At 49.3% G+C, this 14,517-nt stretch overlaps 1 pseudogene; it reads right to left on the minus strand.

Annotated features, from left to right (window-relative positions):
* Positions 1-768: 768 nt before the first annotated feature.
* On the minus strand, positions 769-10,553 carry LOC120991016 (annotated as a pseudogene).
* Positions 10,554-14,517: the final 3,964 nt, after the last annotated feature.

Below are 14,517 nucleotides of genomic sequence, written 5' to 3' on the forward strand. Positions count from 1 at the left end.
TATGTATATCCAGAGCGACTCGGCTCCAACTTCACATGATCAATCGCGACCAATTCTAGAGGAGCTGTACTTACAATAGGATGGAGAGGCGCCCTCTGGTCATGGCGTTCCGTCCGCCCCACAGCACAAGCAGTGCATTCTCGGCACCATTTCTCGATATCTTCTCTCATCCCTTATCCAATAGAATCTCCTCCGTATAGTGGCCTCAGTCTTTTGCACCCCGAAGTGTCCGGACTGGTTGTGGTACATGTCCAGTACCAGGCTGGCATCCCGACGTGGCAGGAGAATCTGGTAGACTGTATCACAGGACACTGGATCCAGACTCCTTCTGAGCAACAGGCCTCTTTGAAGGAATAGTTGGTGGCGATGTCTCCACAGTCTTACTAGTTCTGGGTCTGCACTCTTCCTGCGGATTCTCTCAGGGATTTTCCCACTGGTAAGGAAGTCGAGCAGTTCACCGAGGACTCTACTTTCGCACTGGAGCTTAATCCATCTTTCTTGATCGCCTCTAGACTCAGGATCATCTGATGAGGGAGGATCAGCAGCAGGGAGATTTTCAGTACGGATATTATCCTGCTGGGCGAATTTATTGTAGAATGCAGGCATCTCCACTTCTTCCCAGGCATCTTTTAGATCATCTGGGGCCTCTGTAGTGGGAAGCCGCGACAGGGCATCAGCATTATCATTGGAGCGGCCTGCCCGGTACTTCACAGTAAAGTCATAGTTGGCAAGGCGGGAGGCCCATCTTTGCTCCAGTGCCCCTAACTTGGCCGTGTTCAGATGCGCCAGGGGATTATTGTCCGTGAAGGCAACAAACGGTGTGGCAGCGAGATAGTCTTTGAACTTTTCAGTCACAGCCCACACTAAGGCAAGAAACTCCAGCTTGAAAGAACTGTAATTCTGATCATTCTTTTCGGCTCCCTTCAGGGATCTGCTGGCGTAGGCAATTACCCTTTCTTTGTTGTCTTGCACTTGAGCCAACACGGCCCCCAGGCCTCTTTTACTGGCATCCGTGTAGAGGAGGAACGGCTTCTGATAATCTGGCTAACCCAGAACAGGGGGTTCAGTCAACTTCTTCTTTAGGATTTGAAAGGCAATTTCTCGTTCTTGGTTCCATTCAACAGGAATAGGGGTTTTGGGGCTCTTTTTTGGATGCCCCCTCAACAGTTCCTGGATGGGATCCGCAATTTGTGCGAAGTGCGGGATGAAACGCCTGTAGTACCCTGCAAAACTGAGAAAGCTTCTCACCTCTTTCACGGTCGTTGGAGTAGGCCAGTTGCGGACAGCAGCAAGTTTATCAGGATCAGGCTGTATTCCGTCGGCACTGACAACGTGCCCAAGGTATTTGACTGCTGGTTTCAGTAGGTGGCACTTGGATGGCTTGATCTTGAGGCCATATTTAGCAAGAACTTGAAACACCTCACCCAGGTGCTTTAGATGGTCCTCATACGTTTTGGAGTATACAATGACGTCATCCAGATACAAGAGTACAGTCTCAAAATTCCTATGGCCTAAACAACGTTCCATCAGCCTCTGGAACGTTCCTGGAGCGTTACACAGTCCAAACGGCATATAATTGAATTCAAACAGGCCCATAGGTGTAGTGAAAGCAGTCTTTTCTCGATCTTCTGGGGCCATGGGTACTTGCCAGTACCCACTGGTTAAGTCCAAGGTAGAGAAATAGGCTGATGACCCCAGAGCAGTCAAGGACTCTTCAATGCGTGGCAATGGATATGCATCTTTGTGGGTGATTTGATTAATTTTTCTGTAATCCACGCAGAACCTTATGCTGCCATCTTTTTTTCGGGCAAGAACTAGGGGCGCAGCCCAGGGACTATGGCTGTCCCGGATTATATTAGAGTCTTTCATCTCTTTTATCATCTCTTTCACAGATTGATAGGTAGTAGGTGGTATGGGTCTGTGCCTCTCCTTAATAGGAGGATGAGAGCCGGTGGGTATGGTGTGTTTGATTACACTGACCTCTCCATAGTCCGTGGAATGCTTGCTGAAAGCCTGGTGGTGCTCCTTCACCAGCTTCAGGACTCCCTCTATTTGCTCTTTTGGGGTGGATTCGTTCCCCACATGTAGTTCTTCCCACCAGGATGTCGTAGGGGTGCTGCTGCTCTGTGTGGTCTGGAACGCCTCCGTGGCAGGCAGACGGATCACATCCTGGAAAGACACTTGAAAAAGCTGAGCAACTGGGCAGTGTTTAAGGAGAGTAACGGGATGATCCCCAAAGTTAATTAAGCGGACAGGCACTTTACCTTGAGACACAGTCACCATGCTCTTGGCTGTCCGTACGAAGGGATGATTTTCAAAGGGAATAGGTTCCACTAGGGCTTGATAGTCCTGGCCCTGGATCCCTAACACCGCACGGCACCACAGGATGATCTGGGAGTTTGGAGGCAGAATTACCGGTCGGTTATCCCGGATCCGGACAGTGCAAATTTCTCCTTTCTTGTTGGCAAACTTTTGTTGAGCACTCAGCACACTAATAGTCTTTTGGATAACTCTTCTGGAAGCAGGTGAGGCTGAAGATATAATTTGATTTAAGGCGTCAAGCACTTCAGAGTAACAATTTTTCAGAACGTTAGTCCCTAAGATCACAGGGTGTCCTCCTTTATCTCCTGCTTGTACCACAATCACGCCTTGCTGTGGCAGGGTGGCTTCTCCCACTTGGAGGGTAGGTTCCCAATACCCATGCACTTCCACTGGCTTACCGTTGCTGGCGATGATATCTAGCCAGGACTCTGGTGGCTGGGTGAGAAGACTTGGGTCCCAGAACTTGTCAAAGGCAGGCCGTTGAATGGTGGTGACCTGTGACCCAGTATCCAAGAGGGCTTCAAAGGGTACTCCGTTGATGCATATATTAATTTTTGGACGGGATCCTACATACTTAGGCATCCAGCTTGGATCCTTTGGACCTACTGTTCTACCTCCCGAGGGGCGGTCCTCTGCCTCAGGGGTTGCCCGTTTAACTGCCAGCACATTGATTCAGTATGTCCATATTTCTTGCAGTGGTGACAGACAGGCTGTTTTCTGCTTCTGGGCCGGTACCTTGGTCGCCCATCAGGCTCTTTTGGATATACGTCTCCATATGCAGGTGGGAGCCTTGGAGGAAGAGGACTTTCATCTTCTAGTAATAATGGTCTCTCCCATTCCTCTATCTTCTTGCACACCTTCTCTAGACTTAGAGTAAGATGGTTCACTTGCTCCATGAGGGCTGCCACTACATCCGTGACTGGAGCTTGGGTGGCCTGACTGACCCCTGCAGACCCCACATTAACAGTCTTTGGCTGACAAGCCTGGGGTTCATAGGAGGCTGCCGTCCCTGGAGCCGGGTTCTGGCCCAATATACTGATGGCCAATTCTTTAAAGTCCAGAAAGGCACAGTGGGGGTGTTGAGCTGACAACATGCGTAGCTGGCCCTTTAAATGCTCATTACTTACGCCTGCAATGAATTGCTCTCTAAGAGTCCGGTCCTGGTCCTCAGCTTCTTTAGGATCCACTTGGACTACAGCTCTCAGTGTCTCTTGTAAGGACAGGGCAAAATCACGGAGCGACTCCCCAGGTTGCTGCTTTCTGCTGAAGAAACGCATTTTAACTTCTGACACCATTCTGGCCTCAAACGTGGTGCCCAAGCGATCAAAGATCTGTTCCAGGCTACTTTTCTCAGAGCGGGGCCACGACATGACTTCCCTGCGGGCGGCCCCTTCCAACTGAGCTAGGAGGATCTCCATTTGCTGTTCGGCATTTATGGGATAAAGCCGGAACAAGGCCAGTATCTGTTCCCTAAAGTCCTTTAACTTATGGGCTTCCCCTGAATAACGTGGGAACCAGGGGGCCCCAAAATAGTACGGCATAGTTAGCGGCATCATGCTTGGCGGTGCCGCGGCGGCAGGGGCCCTAGGGTCGGCTGGGGATACTCCAGAAGGCACGACTGGGGCCACCTGTCCGATTTCCTCAGGTGTCGACATGGCGTTGCTAGGTGGGTATGGCCCTTTAAATGTAGCAGAGCGGACCGGAGCGGCAATGATAATAACTTTTTTTTTTTTTTCTTCACAGAAAAGTCTTTTGTCGCTAACGGGGCTCCCTCCGGTGCCCTGGCAGGGGTCGAGAGCGTTCCGGTAAGGTAAATAGCAGAGCCGGCAACAGTTTTAAGTTGGTACTCACTCCGGTGGTGCTCGCTCCAAGTCTCGCGAGATGCGCGGCTACGGGCGTCGGACGTCCTGCGTACAGCGTCAGCAGGTGGGCGCGGCCTCTCGTAGCTCCGGGACTCAGGTAGGCGGCACCTTTTTCTCCAGACAGGGCGGCGTTCTTCCTCCTCGCCGGCTGGGTGATGACTCCGCCTGGTTCTTTTCGCGCCAAAGTTCTCTTTTTCGTGCCAAACAGTTCACCGGGCGCACTTGTAATCCACCTCAGGTTTAAGTGGCAAAATGGCTGTCTATTCACTGACAGCAAGCGGTGGCTTAAACAAGCAGCAAACAGTCCAGAAAACGTTCTCTTCACACCGCTAATTATGACAGTTCTTTGGCCCAGCAATTTTGAATAAAACAATAGGGCTTGGTCACTTTAAGGCAGTCTTTAGCACACAGTTTTATATCCGCAATGGCGCAGGAATGTTCCGTAAATCCTGTTCGTGACGCCAATTTATGCAGCACGCCAGACCTGCAGGGTATTGCGATGTGAGGTCACGGTTATGGGCAATCGAGGGTTGCTCACTGTATTGGAGAACCCTGGGCAGGCATGCGGCAGTGAATGAGAGGTAGACACAGTTCCTCTGGGGCACACTCTGTTTGTAGGGACCAGGCCTGATGGTGGATGAGGTGCCCTGAATCCAAGTTGACAAAGTGAAATTTGATCCGAATTTCAGGGAAAATTCAGTTCGCACCGAAACTGAGTTTCCTCACACTTCTTGGTAACAAATCACATTTTTTCCTAAAATGGCTGCTGCACATGTTAGGACATGGAGCAAGGAACTCTGGGAAGGAGGGATCACCCACAATGCCATGCATGCAGCCAATCAGCAGCCAGCCAGCCCTGTGATGTCACAGCCCTATAAATAGCCTCAGCCATCTTGGATTCAGCCATTTTCCAGTGTACTTAGTGCAGGGAGAGATGTCAGCAGGCGCTAGGGACAGTGCTAGAAAAGACTGGAAAACTTTTATTTTGTTTTATAGAAGTTCAGGGAAAGGATAGGGAGGAATCATTCCACAGTATTGAAGCAGAGAAGGCTGAATCAAATTTTTGAGAAATTCGCTCATCTCTAATAATGATGCATAGAAATAATATGTATGAATAATACCATGTAATGATATAATAATAATATGCATCTATTCTGCTCCCTGTTGGATTAGGCGTGGTTTCTACTTCCTGAGTTATCGGATGCAGGCAGGAGGCCTGATGGTGTGCTGATCGATAGCTCCTTCACTGATATGGTACGTACTATACGGGTGCAGATCACGAAGTCTATGAGCAGCAGCCAATACATTGTAGGGACTTTTACACTTCCTGACAGTAAATACAGCTTGGAATATACATTTCACATAGGGTACATTCACATGACCGCTTTATTTTTTCCGCGTCCGATCCGCATCCGTTACGCATTTTGCGGAATAGAAGCGGACCCATTCTTTCTTATGGGTGTGTGTTTGCATTTCTATTCCGGAAAAAATATGAAACATTTCCTACTATTGTCCGTACAGATCGGTCCGCAGCACCATTCAAGTCAATGGATCCGCAAATTGCAGATGACATACGGAATGGTTTCCGTATGTCATCCATTTTTTTTTTTTGCGGATCCGTTTCCATATTTTTGAAGGCATAAATATATATTTTTTTTCTCTCTCACTTTTATTTTTTCCTTCCGTTTTTTGCGGACCGTAAAAAACGGAAGACATACGGAAGTCATTTGTCCGCAAAACGCGGACACACGGGTCCGTTATTTGCGGACCGCAAATCGGAAAGGATTTCGAGACTCTGAGGTCCCTTCTATGCTTTATAGCCATGGTGTCCATCCGGTGACTCTCTAGCTATACAAAACTACAACTCCAAACATTCCCTTATAGCCAGAGGTATCTTGGGAGTTATAGTTTTACAACAACTGGAGAGCCACTGGTTTGGGACCACTGGTTTATGGCAACCAATACAGATTCGCCATAAGAATATATATAGCTATTGCTTCTAGTGATACCAAATCTGCAGCACGCCAGACCTGCAGGGTATTGCGATGTGAGGTCACGGTTATGGGCAATCGAGGGTTGCTCACTGTATTGGAGAACCCTGGGCAGGCATGCGGCAGTGAATGAGAGGTAGACACAGTTCCTCTGGGGCACACTCTGTTTGTAGGGACCAGGCCTGATGGTGGATGAGGTGCCCTGGATGTTACAGGTATTTTGAGTGCCTGGGGCAAGGTCCCTGTTGGTTTCGTGACGCCAGTGCCTGTAACGGTGGCACACCGATTTATAGGAGGAATAACTGAGTACGCAGTGGATAAACCAAACGTTGCTTTACTTGGTGAACACAGTCCAACTTTGTACATACAGTTACAGGTGATTGTGATGATAATGCAGTCCCTTGAACAATACTTCACAAGCAGGTAGACTTTAAATAGTGGCAGGAATTAATCATGCAAGATACTTGGAGGGTGCAACAGTTAATGCTTTGCAGTGCAATGCTGCTCTATTCCCTTCAGCTATTCTAGCTGGCTGAATCCCAAGGCCCGGATGCCTAAATGCTGGCTTTAATCCTTGGTATATAAATCCTCTCTCCAGTATTGGCGCTTGCTGTACTTTATAGAACCTCTGCCCATCAGGGTACTTATCTGACTTGTATTATCCTTGCTTGGTTGGGAAGCTGCAGGTTTCTCCCAGGAGGTGCTGTCCTGCAACTGGGGTGTCTCTACTGAGCTAAGCCTAGCCTCAGGAGCTTCAGGTGGACGAAGTAACTCCTCTAGTCCCCTGGAATGAACTACCACTCCCCTGCCTGGGCCTTCCTATATATATCTAGGGCTCTCTGGCTCCCTCTAATGTCTGGGAGGTTAAACTGCACCCTAACTAGGCCTGACACCAGTTAAACACAGGGAAATGCATACACATAACATTAAATGTAATAAAGACACATTAACCCCTTTTGTGCAGTGCCCACCTTAACCTAGTGGGACACTACATACCACCACGCTATAACGTTGCCCGTCCTCGGCGCAACATGGAGGGGCCCTGCCCGGCTGGATACTGCAGCCTGAAAGACAAAATGAGAACCGGCATACATGGCAAATATCACAGCAACAATACAAACATTAAACTGAAGGAATGGTGAAAAGGGGCGCTGACCTGGTGCAGCGTATCAATAAACCAGGATAGTCCATAAATGCAAATTGTCCATAATATAACAGTAGAACAATATAAAACGATGTAAAGTTCTTGGAGGCTCAAGGAACAAATATGAGTCCGTACCCAGACTTGCAACAGAGTTAAACAGGGGTTTCCCGTGAGGGGCTACCTGGGCTCATGATGTAGTCCTCAAACCTCACAGGTGGGTGTCCCCTGGTAGAACGGGTAGACCTCCTTAGTGGCGGAGATTCTTCCTGCCTGAACTCAGGAAGGTCAAGGGAGCTCACCGCCTCTGGAACTTCTTCAGGAACTCTCTGAGGTAAGGTCTCCTGAGACGGGAGACCAACAGGAACAGGAGCAGGAACCAGCCAATTCAACCAAGGCGTGAGGGCCCAGTGGAGTGGCTCTTTATCATGGATCAAGTTCTCCACAGCCTGCATAGGGTCCATAGGTGGAGCCGGCAATTCCTCCTCAGAAGGCTCAGGCTCCATCTCCTCCGCCGCTGGTTCTCCTTCGATACAGGGTTTGAGACGGTTCCTGTGAACGACTTGGGGACCTTTTCCTTCTCTGGAGACCTGGTAAATGTGGGCTGCAGCATTGGGTATGGCAGTAATAAGGTAGGGAATCCTTTCCCATTTGCTGTCCAACTTGCTGGTCCGGTGGTTGTTTCTCAACCATACCTTGTCTCCCAGAGCCAGGGGTCCCGCATGGGCAGTCTGGTCATAGTCCTTCTGCTGCCTCTCACGAACAATCTCCATCCGTTCTTGGACAATCTCCTTAGCATTGAGGAGACGCCTTTGATGCTCCACTACCCAATCGGTCCTGGGCAGGGGGTTGATTACATCCGGTACCTGAACACCCAGGGAGTGGTCCGCAGGCAATCTCCCTTGTCGGCCAAATATCAAATAGAACGGGGTGTAACCGGTGGAACAATGGATGGTGTTGTTGTAAGTGTACATGAGCTGCGGCAACAGAGTAGGCCAATCACCCCTTGTCTCAGGGGGTACTGCTCTCAACATTTCAATGAGAGTCTTATTCATCTTTTCACAGAGTCTGTTACCTTGCGGATGATAGGCGGTGGTCCGGACTTTCTGGCAGTTGTGCAGCAGGCACATCTCATGGAACAGCTGTGACTCAAACGCAGACCCTTGATCGGTGAGGATCCTTTCCGGACAGCCGTAGGGCAGAAGGAAATGTTTCCAGAACGCCTCCGCTGTAGTCTTGGCTGTCAGGTCTTTCACAGGCACTGCTACGACAAACTTGGTGAAGTGGTCAATTATAGTCATGGCATATGTATATCCAGAGCGACTCGGCTCCAACTTCACATGATCAATCGCGACCAATTCTAGAGGAGCTGTACTTACAATAGGATGGAGAGGCGCCCTCTGGTCATGGCGTTCCGTCCGCCCCACAGCACAAGCAGTGCATTCTCGGCACCATTTCTCGATATCTTCTCTCATCCCTTATCCAATAGAATCTCCTCCGTATAGTGGCCTCAGTCTTTTGCACCCCGAAGTGTCCGGACTGGTTGTGGTACATGTCCAGTACCAGGCTGGCATCCCGACGTGGCAGGAGAATCTGGTAGACTGTATCACAGGACACTGGATCCAGACTCCTTCTGAGCAACAGGCCTCTTTGAAGGAATAGTTGGTGGCGATGTCTCCACAGTCTTACTAGTTCTGGGTCTGCACTCTTCCTGCGGATTCTCTCAGGGATTTTCCCACTGGTAAGGAAGTCGAGCAGTTCACCGAGGACTCTACTTTCGCACTGGAGCTTAATCCATCTTTCTTGATCGCCTCTAGACTCAGGATCATCTGATGAGGGAGGATCAGCAGCAGGGAGATTTTCAGTACGGATATTATCCTGCTGGGCGAATTTATTGTAGAATGCAGGCATCTCCACTTCTTCCCAGGCATCTTTTAGATCATCTGGGGCCTCTGTAGTGGGAAGCCGCGACAGGGCATCAGCATTATCATTGGAGCGGCCTGCCCGGTACTTCACAGTAAAGTCATAGTTGGCAAGGCGGGAGGCCCATCTTTGCTCCAGTGCCCCTAACTTGGCCGTGTTCAGATGCGCCAGGGGATTATTGTCCGTGAAGGCAACAAACGGTGTGGCAGCGAGATAGTCTTTGAACTTTTCAGTCACAGCCCACACTAAGGCAAGAAACTCCAGCTTGAAAGAACTGTAATTCTGATCATTCTTTTCGGCTCCCTTCAGGGATCTGCTGGCGTAGGCAATTACCCTTTCTTTGTTGTCTTGCACTTGAGCCAACACGGCCCCCAGGCCTCTTTTACTGGCATCCGTGTAGAGGAGGAACGGCTTCTGATAATCTGGCTAACCCAGAACAGGGGGTTCAGTCAACTTCTTCTTTAGGATTTGAAAGGCAATTTCTCGTTCTTGGTTCCATTCAACAGGAATAGGGGTTTTGGGGCTCTTTTTTGGATGCCCCCTCAACAGTTCCTGGATGGGATCCGCAATTTGTGCGAAGTGCGGGATGAAACGCCTGTAGTACCCTGCAAAACTGAGAAAGCTTCTCACCTCTTTCACGGTCGTTGGAGTAGGCCAGTTGCGGACAGCAGCAAGTTTATCAGGATCAGGCTGTATTCCGTCGGCACTGACAACGTGCCCAAGGTATTTGACTGCTGGTTTCAGTAGGTGGCACTTGGATGGCTTGATCTTGAGGCCATATTTAGCAAGAACTTGAAACACCTCACCCAGGTGCTTTAGATGGTCCTCATACGTTTTGGAGTATACAATGACGTCATCCAGATACAAGAGTACAGTCTCAAAATTCCTATGGCCTAAACAACGTTCCATCAGCCTCTGGAACGTTCCTGGAGCGTTACACAGTCCAAACGGCATATAATTGAATTCAAACAGGCCCATAGGTGTAGTGAAAGCAGTCTTTTCTCGATCTTCTGGGGCCATGGGTACTTGCCAGTACCCACTGGTTAAGTCCAAGGTAGAGAAATAGGCTGATGACCCCAGAGCAGTCAAGGACTCTTCAATGCGTGGCAATGGATATGCATCTTTGTGGGTGATTTGATTAATTTTTCTGTAATCCACGCAGAACCTTATGCTGCCATCTTTTTTTCGGGCAAGAACTAGGGGCGCAGCCCAGGGACTATGGCTGTCCCGGATTATATTAGAGTCTTTCATCTCTTTTATCATCTCTTTCACAGATTGATAGGTAGTAGGTGGTATGGGTCTGTGCCTCTCCTTAATAGGAGGATGAGAGCCGGTGGGTATGGTGTGTTTGATTACACTGACCTCTCCATAGTCCGTGGAATGCTTGCTGAAAGCCTGGTGGTGCTCCTTCACCAGCTTCAGGACTCCCTCTATTTGCTCTTTTGGGGTGGATTCGTTCCCCACATGTAGTTCTTCCCACCAGGATGTCGTAGGGGTGCTGCTGCTCTGTGTGGTCTGGAACGCCTCCGTGGCAGGCAGACGGATCACATCCTGGAAAGACACTTGAAAAAGCTGAGCAACTGGGCAGTGTTTAAGGAGAGTAACGGGATGATCCCCAAAGTTAATTAAGCGGACAGGCACTTTACCTTGAGACACAGTCACCATGCTCTTGGCTGTCCGTACGAAGGGATGATTTTCAAAGGGAATAGGTTCCACTAGGGCTTGATAGTCCTGGCCCTGGATCCCTAACACCGCACGGCACCACAGGATGATCTGGGAGTTTGGAGGCAGAATTACCGGTCGGTTATCCCGGATCCGGACAGTGCAAATTTCTCCTTTCTTGTTGGCAAACTTTTGTTGAGCACTCAGCACACTAATAGTCTTTTGGATAACTCTTCTGGAAGCAGGTGAGGCTGAAGATATAATTTGATTTAAGGCGTCAAGCACTTCAGAGTAACAATTTTTCAGAACGTTAGTCCCTAAGATCACAGGGTGTCCTCCTTTATCTCCTGCTTGTACCACAATCACGCCTTGCTGTGGCAGGGTGGCTTCTCCCACTTGGAGGGTAGGTTCCCAATACCCATGCACTTCCACTGGCTTACCGTTGCTGGCGATGATATCTAGCCAGGACTCTGGTGGCTGGGTGAGAAGACTTGGGTCCCAGAACTTGTCAAAGGCAGGCCGTTGAATGGTGGTGACCTGTGACCCAGTATCCAAGAGGGCTTCAAAGGGTACTCCGTTGATGCATATATTAATTTTTGGACGGGATCCTACATACTTAGGCATCCAGCTTGGATCCTTTGGACCTACTGTTCTACCTCCCGAGGGGCGGTCCTCTGCCTCAGGGGTTGCCCGTTTAACTGCCAGCACATTGATTCAGTATGTCCATATTTCTTGCAGTGGTGACAGACAGGCTGTTTTCTGCTTCTGGGCCGGTACCTTGGTCGCCCATCAGGCTCTTTTGGATATACGTCTCCATATGCAGGTGGGAGCCTTGGAGGAAGAGGACTTTCATCTTCTAGTAATAATGGTCTCTCCCATTCCTCTATCTTCTTGCACACCTTCTCTAGACTTAGAGTAAGATGGTTCACTTGCTCCATGAGGGCTGCCACTACATCCGTGACTGGAGCTTGGGTGGCCTGACTGACCCCTGCAGACCCCACATTAACAGTCTTTGGCTGACAAGCCTGGGGTTCATAGGAGGCTGCCGTCCCTGGAGCCGGGTTCTGGCCCAATATACTGATGGCCAATTCTTTAAAGTCCAGAAAGGCACAGTGGGGGTGTTGAGCTGACAACATGCGTAGCTGGCCCTTTAAATGCTCATTACTTACGCCTGCAATGAATTGCTCTCTAAGAGTCCGGTCCTGGTCCTCAGCTTCTTTAGGATCCACTTGGACTACAGCTCTCAGTGTCTCTTGTAAGGACAGGGCAAAATCACGGAGCGACTCCCCAGGTTGCTGCTTTCTGCTGAAGAAACGCATTTTAACTTCTGACACCATTCTGGCCTCAAACGTGGTGCCCAAGCGATCAAAGATCTGTTCCAGGCTACTTTTCTCAGAGCGGGGCCACGACATGACTTCCCTGCGGGCGGCCCCTTCCAACTGAGCTAGGAGGATCTCCATTTGCTGTTCGGCATTTATGGGATAAAGCCGGAACAAGGCCAGTATCTGTTCCCTAAAGTCCTTTAACTTATGGGCTTCCCCTGAATAACGTGGGAACCAGGGGGCCCCAAAATAGTACGGCATAGTTAGCGGCATCATGCTTGGCGGTGCCGCGGCGGCAGGGGCCCTAGGGTCGGCTGGGGATACTCCAGAAGGCACGACTGGGGCCACCTGTCCGATTTCCTCAGGTGTCGACATGGCGTTGCTAGGTGGGTATGGCCCTTTAAATGTAGCAGAGCGGACCGGAGCGGCAATGATAATAACTTTTTTTTTTTTTTCTTCACAGAAAAGTCTTTTGTCGCTAACGGGGCTCCCTCCGGTGCCCTGGCAGGGGTCGAGAGCGTTCCGGTAAGGTAAATAGCAGAGCCGGCAACAGTTTTAAGTTGGTACTCACTCCGGTGGTGCTCGCTCCAAGTCTCGCGAGATGCGCGGCTACGGGCGTCGGACGTCCTGCGTACAGCGTCAGCAGGTGGGCGCGGCCTCTCGTAGCTCCGGGACTCAGGTAGGCGGCACCTTTTTCTCCAGACAGGGCGGCGTTCTTCCTCCTCGCCGGCTGGGTGATGACTCCGCCTGGTTCTTTTCGCGCCAAAGTTCTCTTTTTCGTGCCAAACAGTTCACCGGGCGCACTTGTAATCCACCTCAGGTTTAAGTGGCAAAATGGCTGTCTATTCACTGACAGCAAGCGGTGGCTTAAACAAGCAGCAAACAGTCCAGAAAACGTTCTCTTCACACCGCTAATTATGACAGTTCTTTGGCCCAGCAATTTTGAATAAAACAATAGGGCTTGGTCACTTTAAGGCAGTCTTTAGCACACAGTTTTATATCCGCAATGGCGCAGGAATGTTCCGTAAATCCTGTTCGTGACGCCAATTTATGCAGCACGCCAGACCTGCAGGGTATTGCGATGTGAGGTCACGGTTATGGGCAATCGAGGGTTGCTCACTGTATTGGAGAACCCTGGGCAGGCATGCGGCAGTGAATGAGAGGTAGACACAGTTCCTCTGGGGCACACTCTGTTTGTAGGGACCAGGCCTGATGGTGGATGAGGTGCCCTGAATCCAAGTTGACAAAGTGAAATTTGATCCGAATTTCAGGGAAAATTCAGTTCGCACCGAAACTGAGTTTCCTCACACTTCTTGGTAACAAATCACATTTTTTCCTAAAATGGCTGCTGCACATGTTAGGACATGGAGCAAGGAACTCTGGGAAGGAGGGATCACCCACAATGCCATGCATGCAGCCAATCAGCAGCCAGCCAGCCCTGTGATGTCACAGCCCTATAAATAGCCTCAGCCATCTTGGATTCAGCCATTTTCCAGTGTACTTAGTGCAGGGAGAGATGTCAGCAGGCGCTAGGGACAGTGCTAGAAAAGACTGGAAAACTTTTATTTTGTTTTATAGAAGTTCAGGGAAAGGATAGGGAGGAATCATTCCACAGTATTGAAGCAGAGAAGGCTGAATCAAATTTTTGAGAAATTCGCTCATCTCTAATAATGATGCATAGAAATAATATGTATGAATAATACCATGTAATGATATAATAATAATATGCATCTATTCTGCTCCCTGTTGGATTAGGCGTGGTTTCTACTTCCTGAGTTATCGGATGCAGGCAGGAGGCCTGATGGTGTGCTGATCGATAGCTCCTTCACTGATATGGTACGTACTATACGGGTGCAGATCACGAAGTCTATGAGCAGCAGCCAATACATTGTAGGGACTTTTACACTTCCTGACAGTAAATACAGCTTGGAATATACATTTCACATAGGGTACATTCACATGACCGCTTTATTTTTTCCGCGTCCGATCCGCATCCGTTACGCATTTTGCGGAATAGAAGCGGACCCATTCTTTCTTATGGGTGTGTGTTTGCATTTCTATTCCGGAAAAAATATGAAACATTTCCTACTATTGTCCGTACAGATCGGTCCGCAGCACCATTCAAGTCAATGGATCCGCAAATTGCAGATGACATACGGAATGGTTTCCGTATGTCATCCATTTTTTTTTTTTGCGGATCCGTTTCCATATTTTTGAAGGCATAAATATATATTTTTTTTCTCTCTCACTTTTATTTTTTCCTTCCGTTTTTTGCGGACCGTAAAAAACGGAAG

Source organism: Bufo bufo, chromosome 2 (assembly GCF_905171765.1).
Source record: "Bufo bufo chromosome 2, aBufBuf1.1, whole genome shotgun sequence".
NCBI lineage: Eukaryota > Metazoa > Chordata > Amphibia > Anura > Bufonidae > Bufo > Bufo bufo.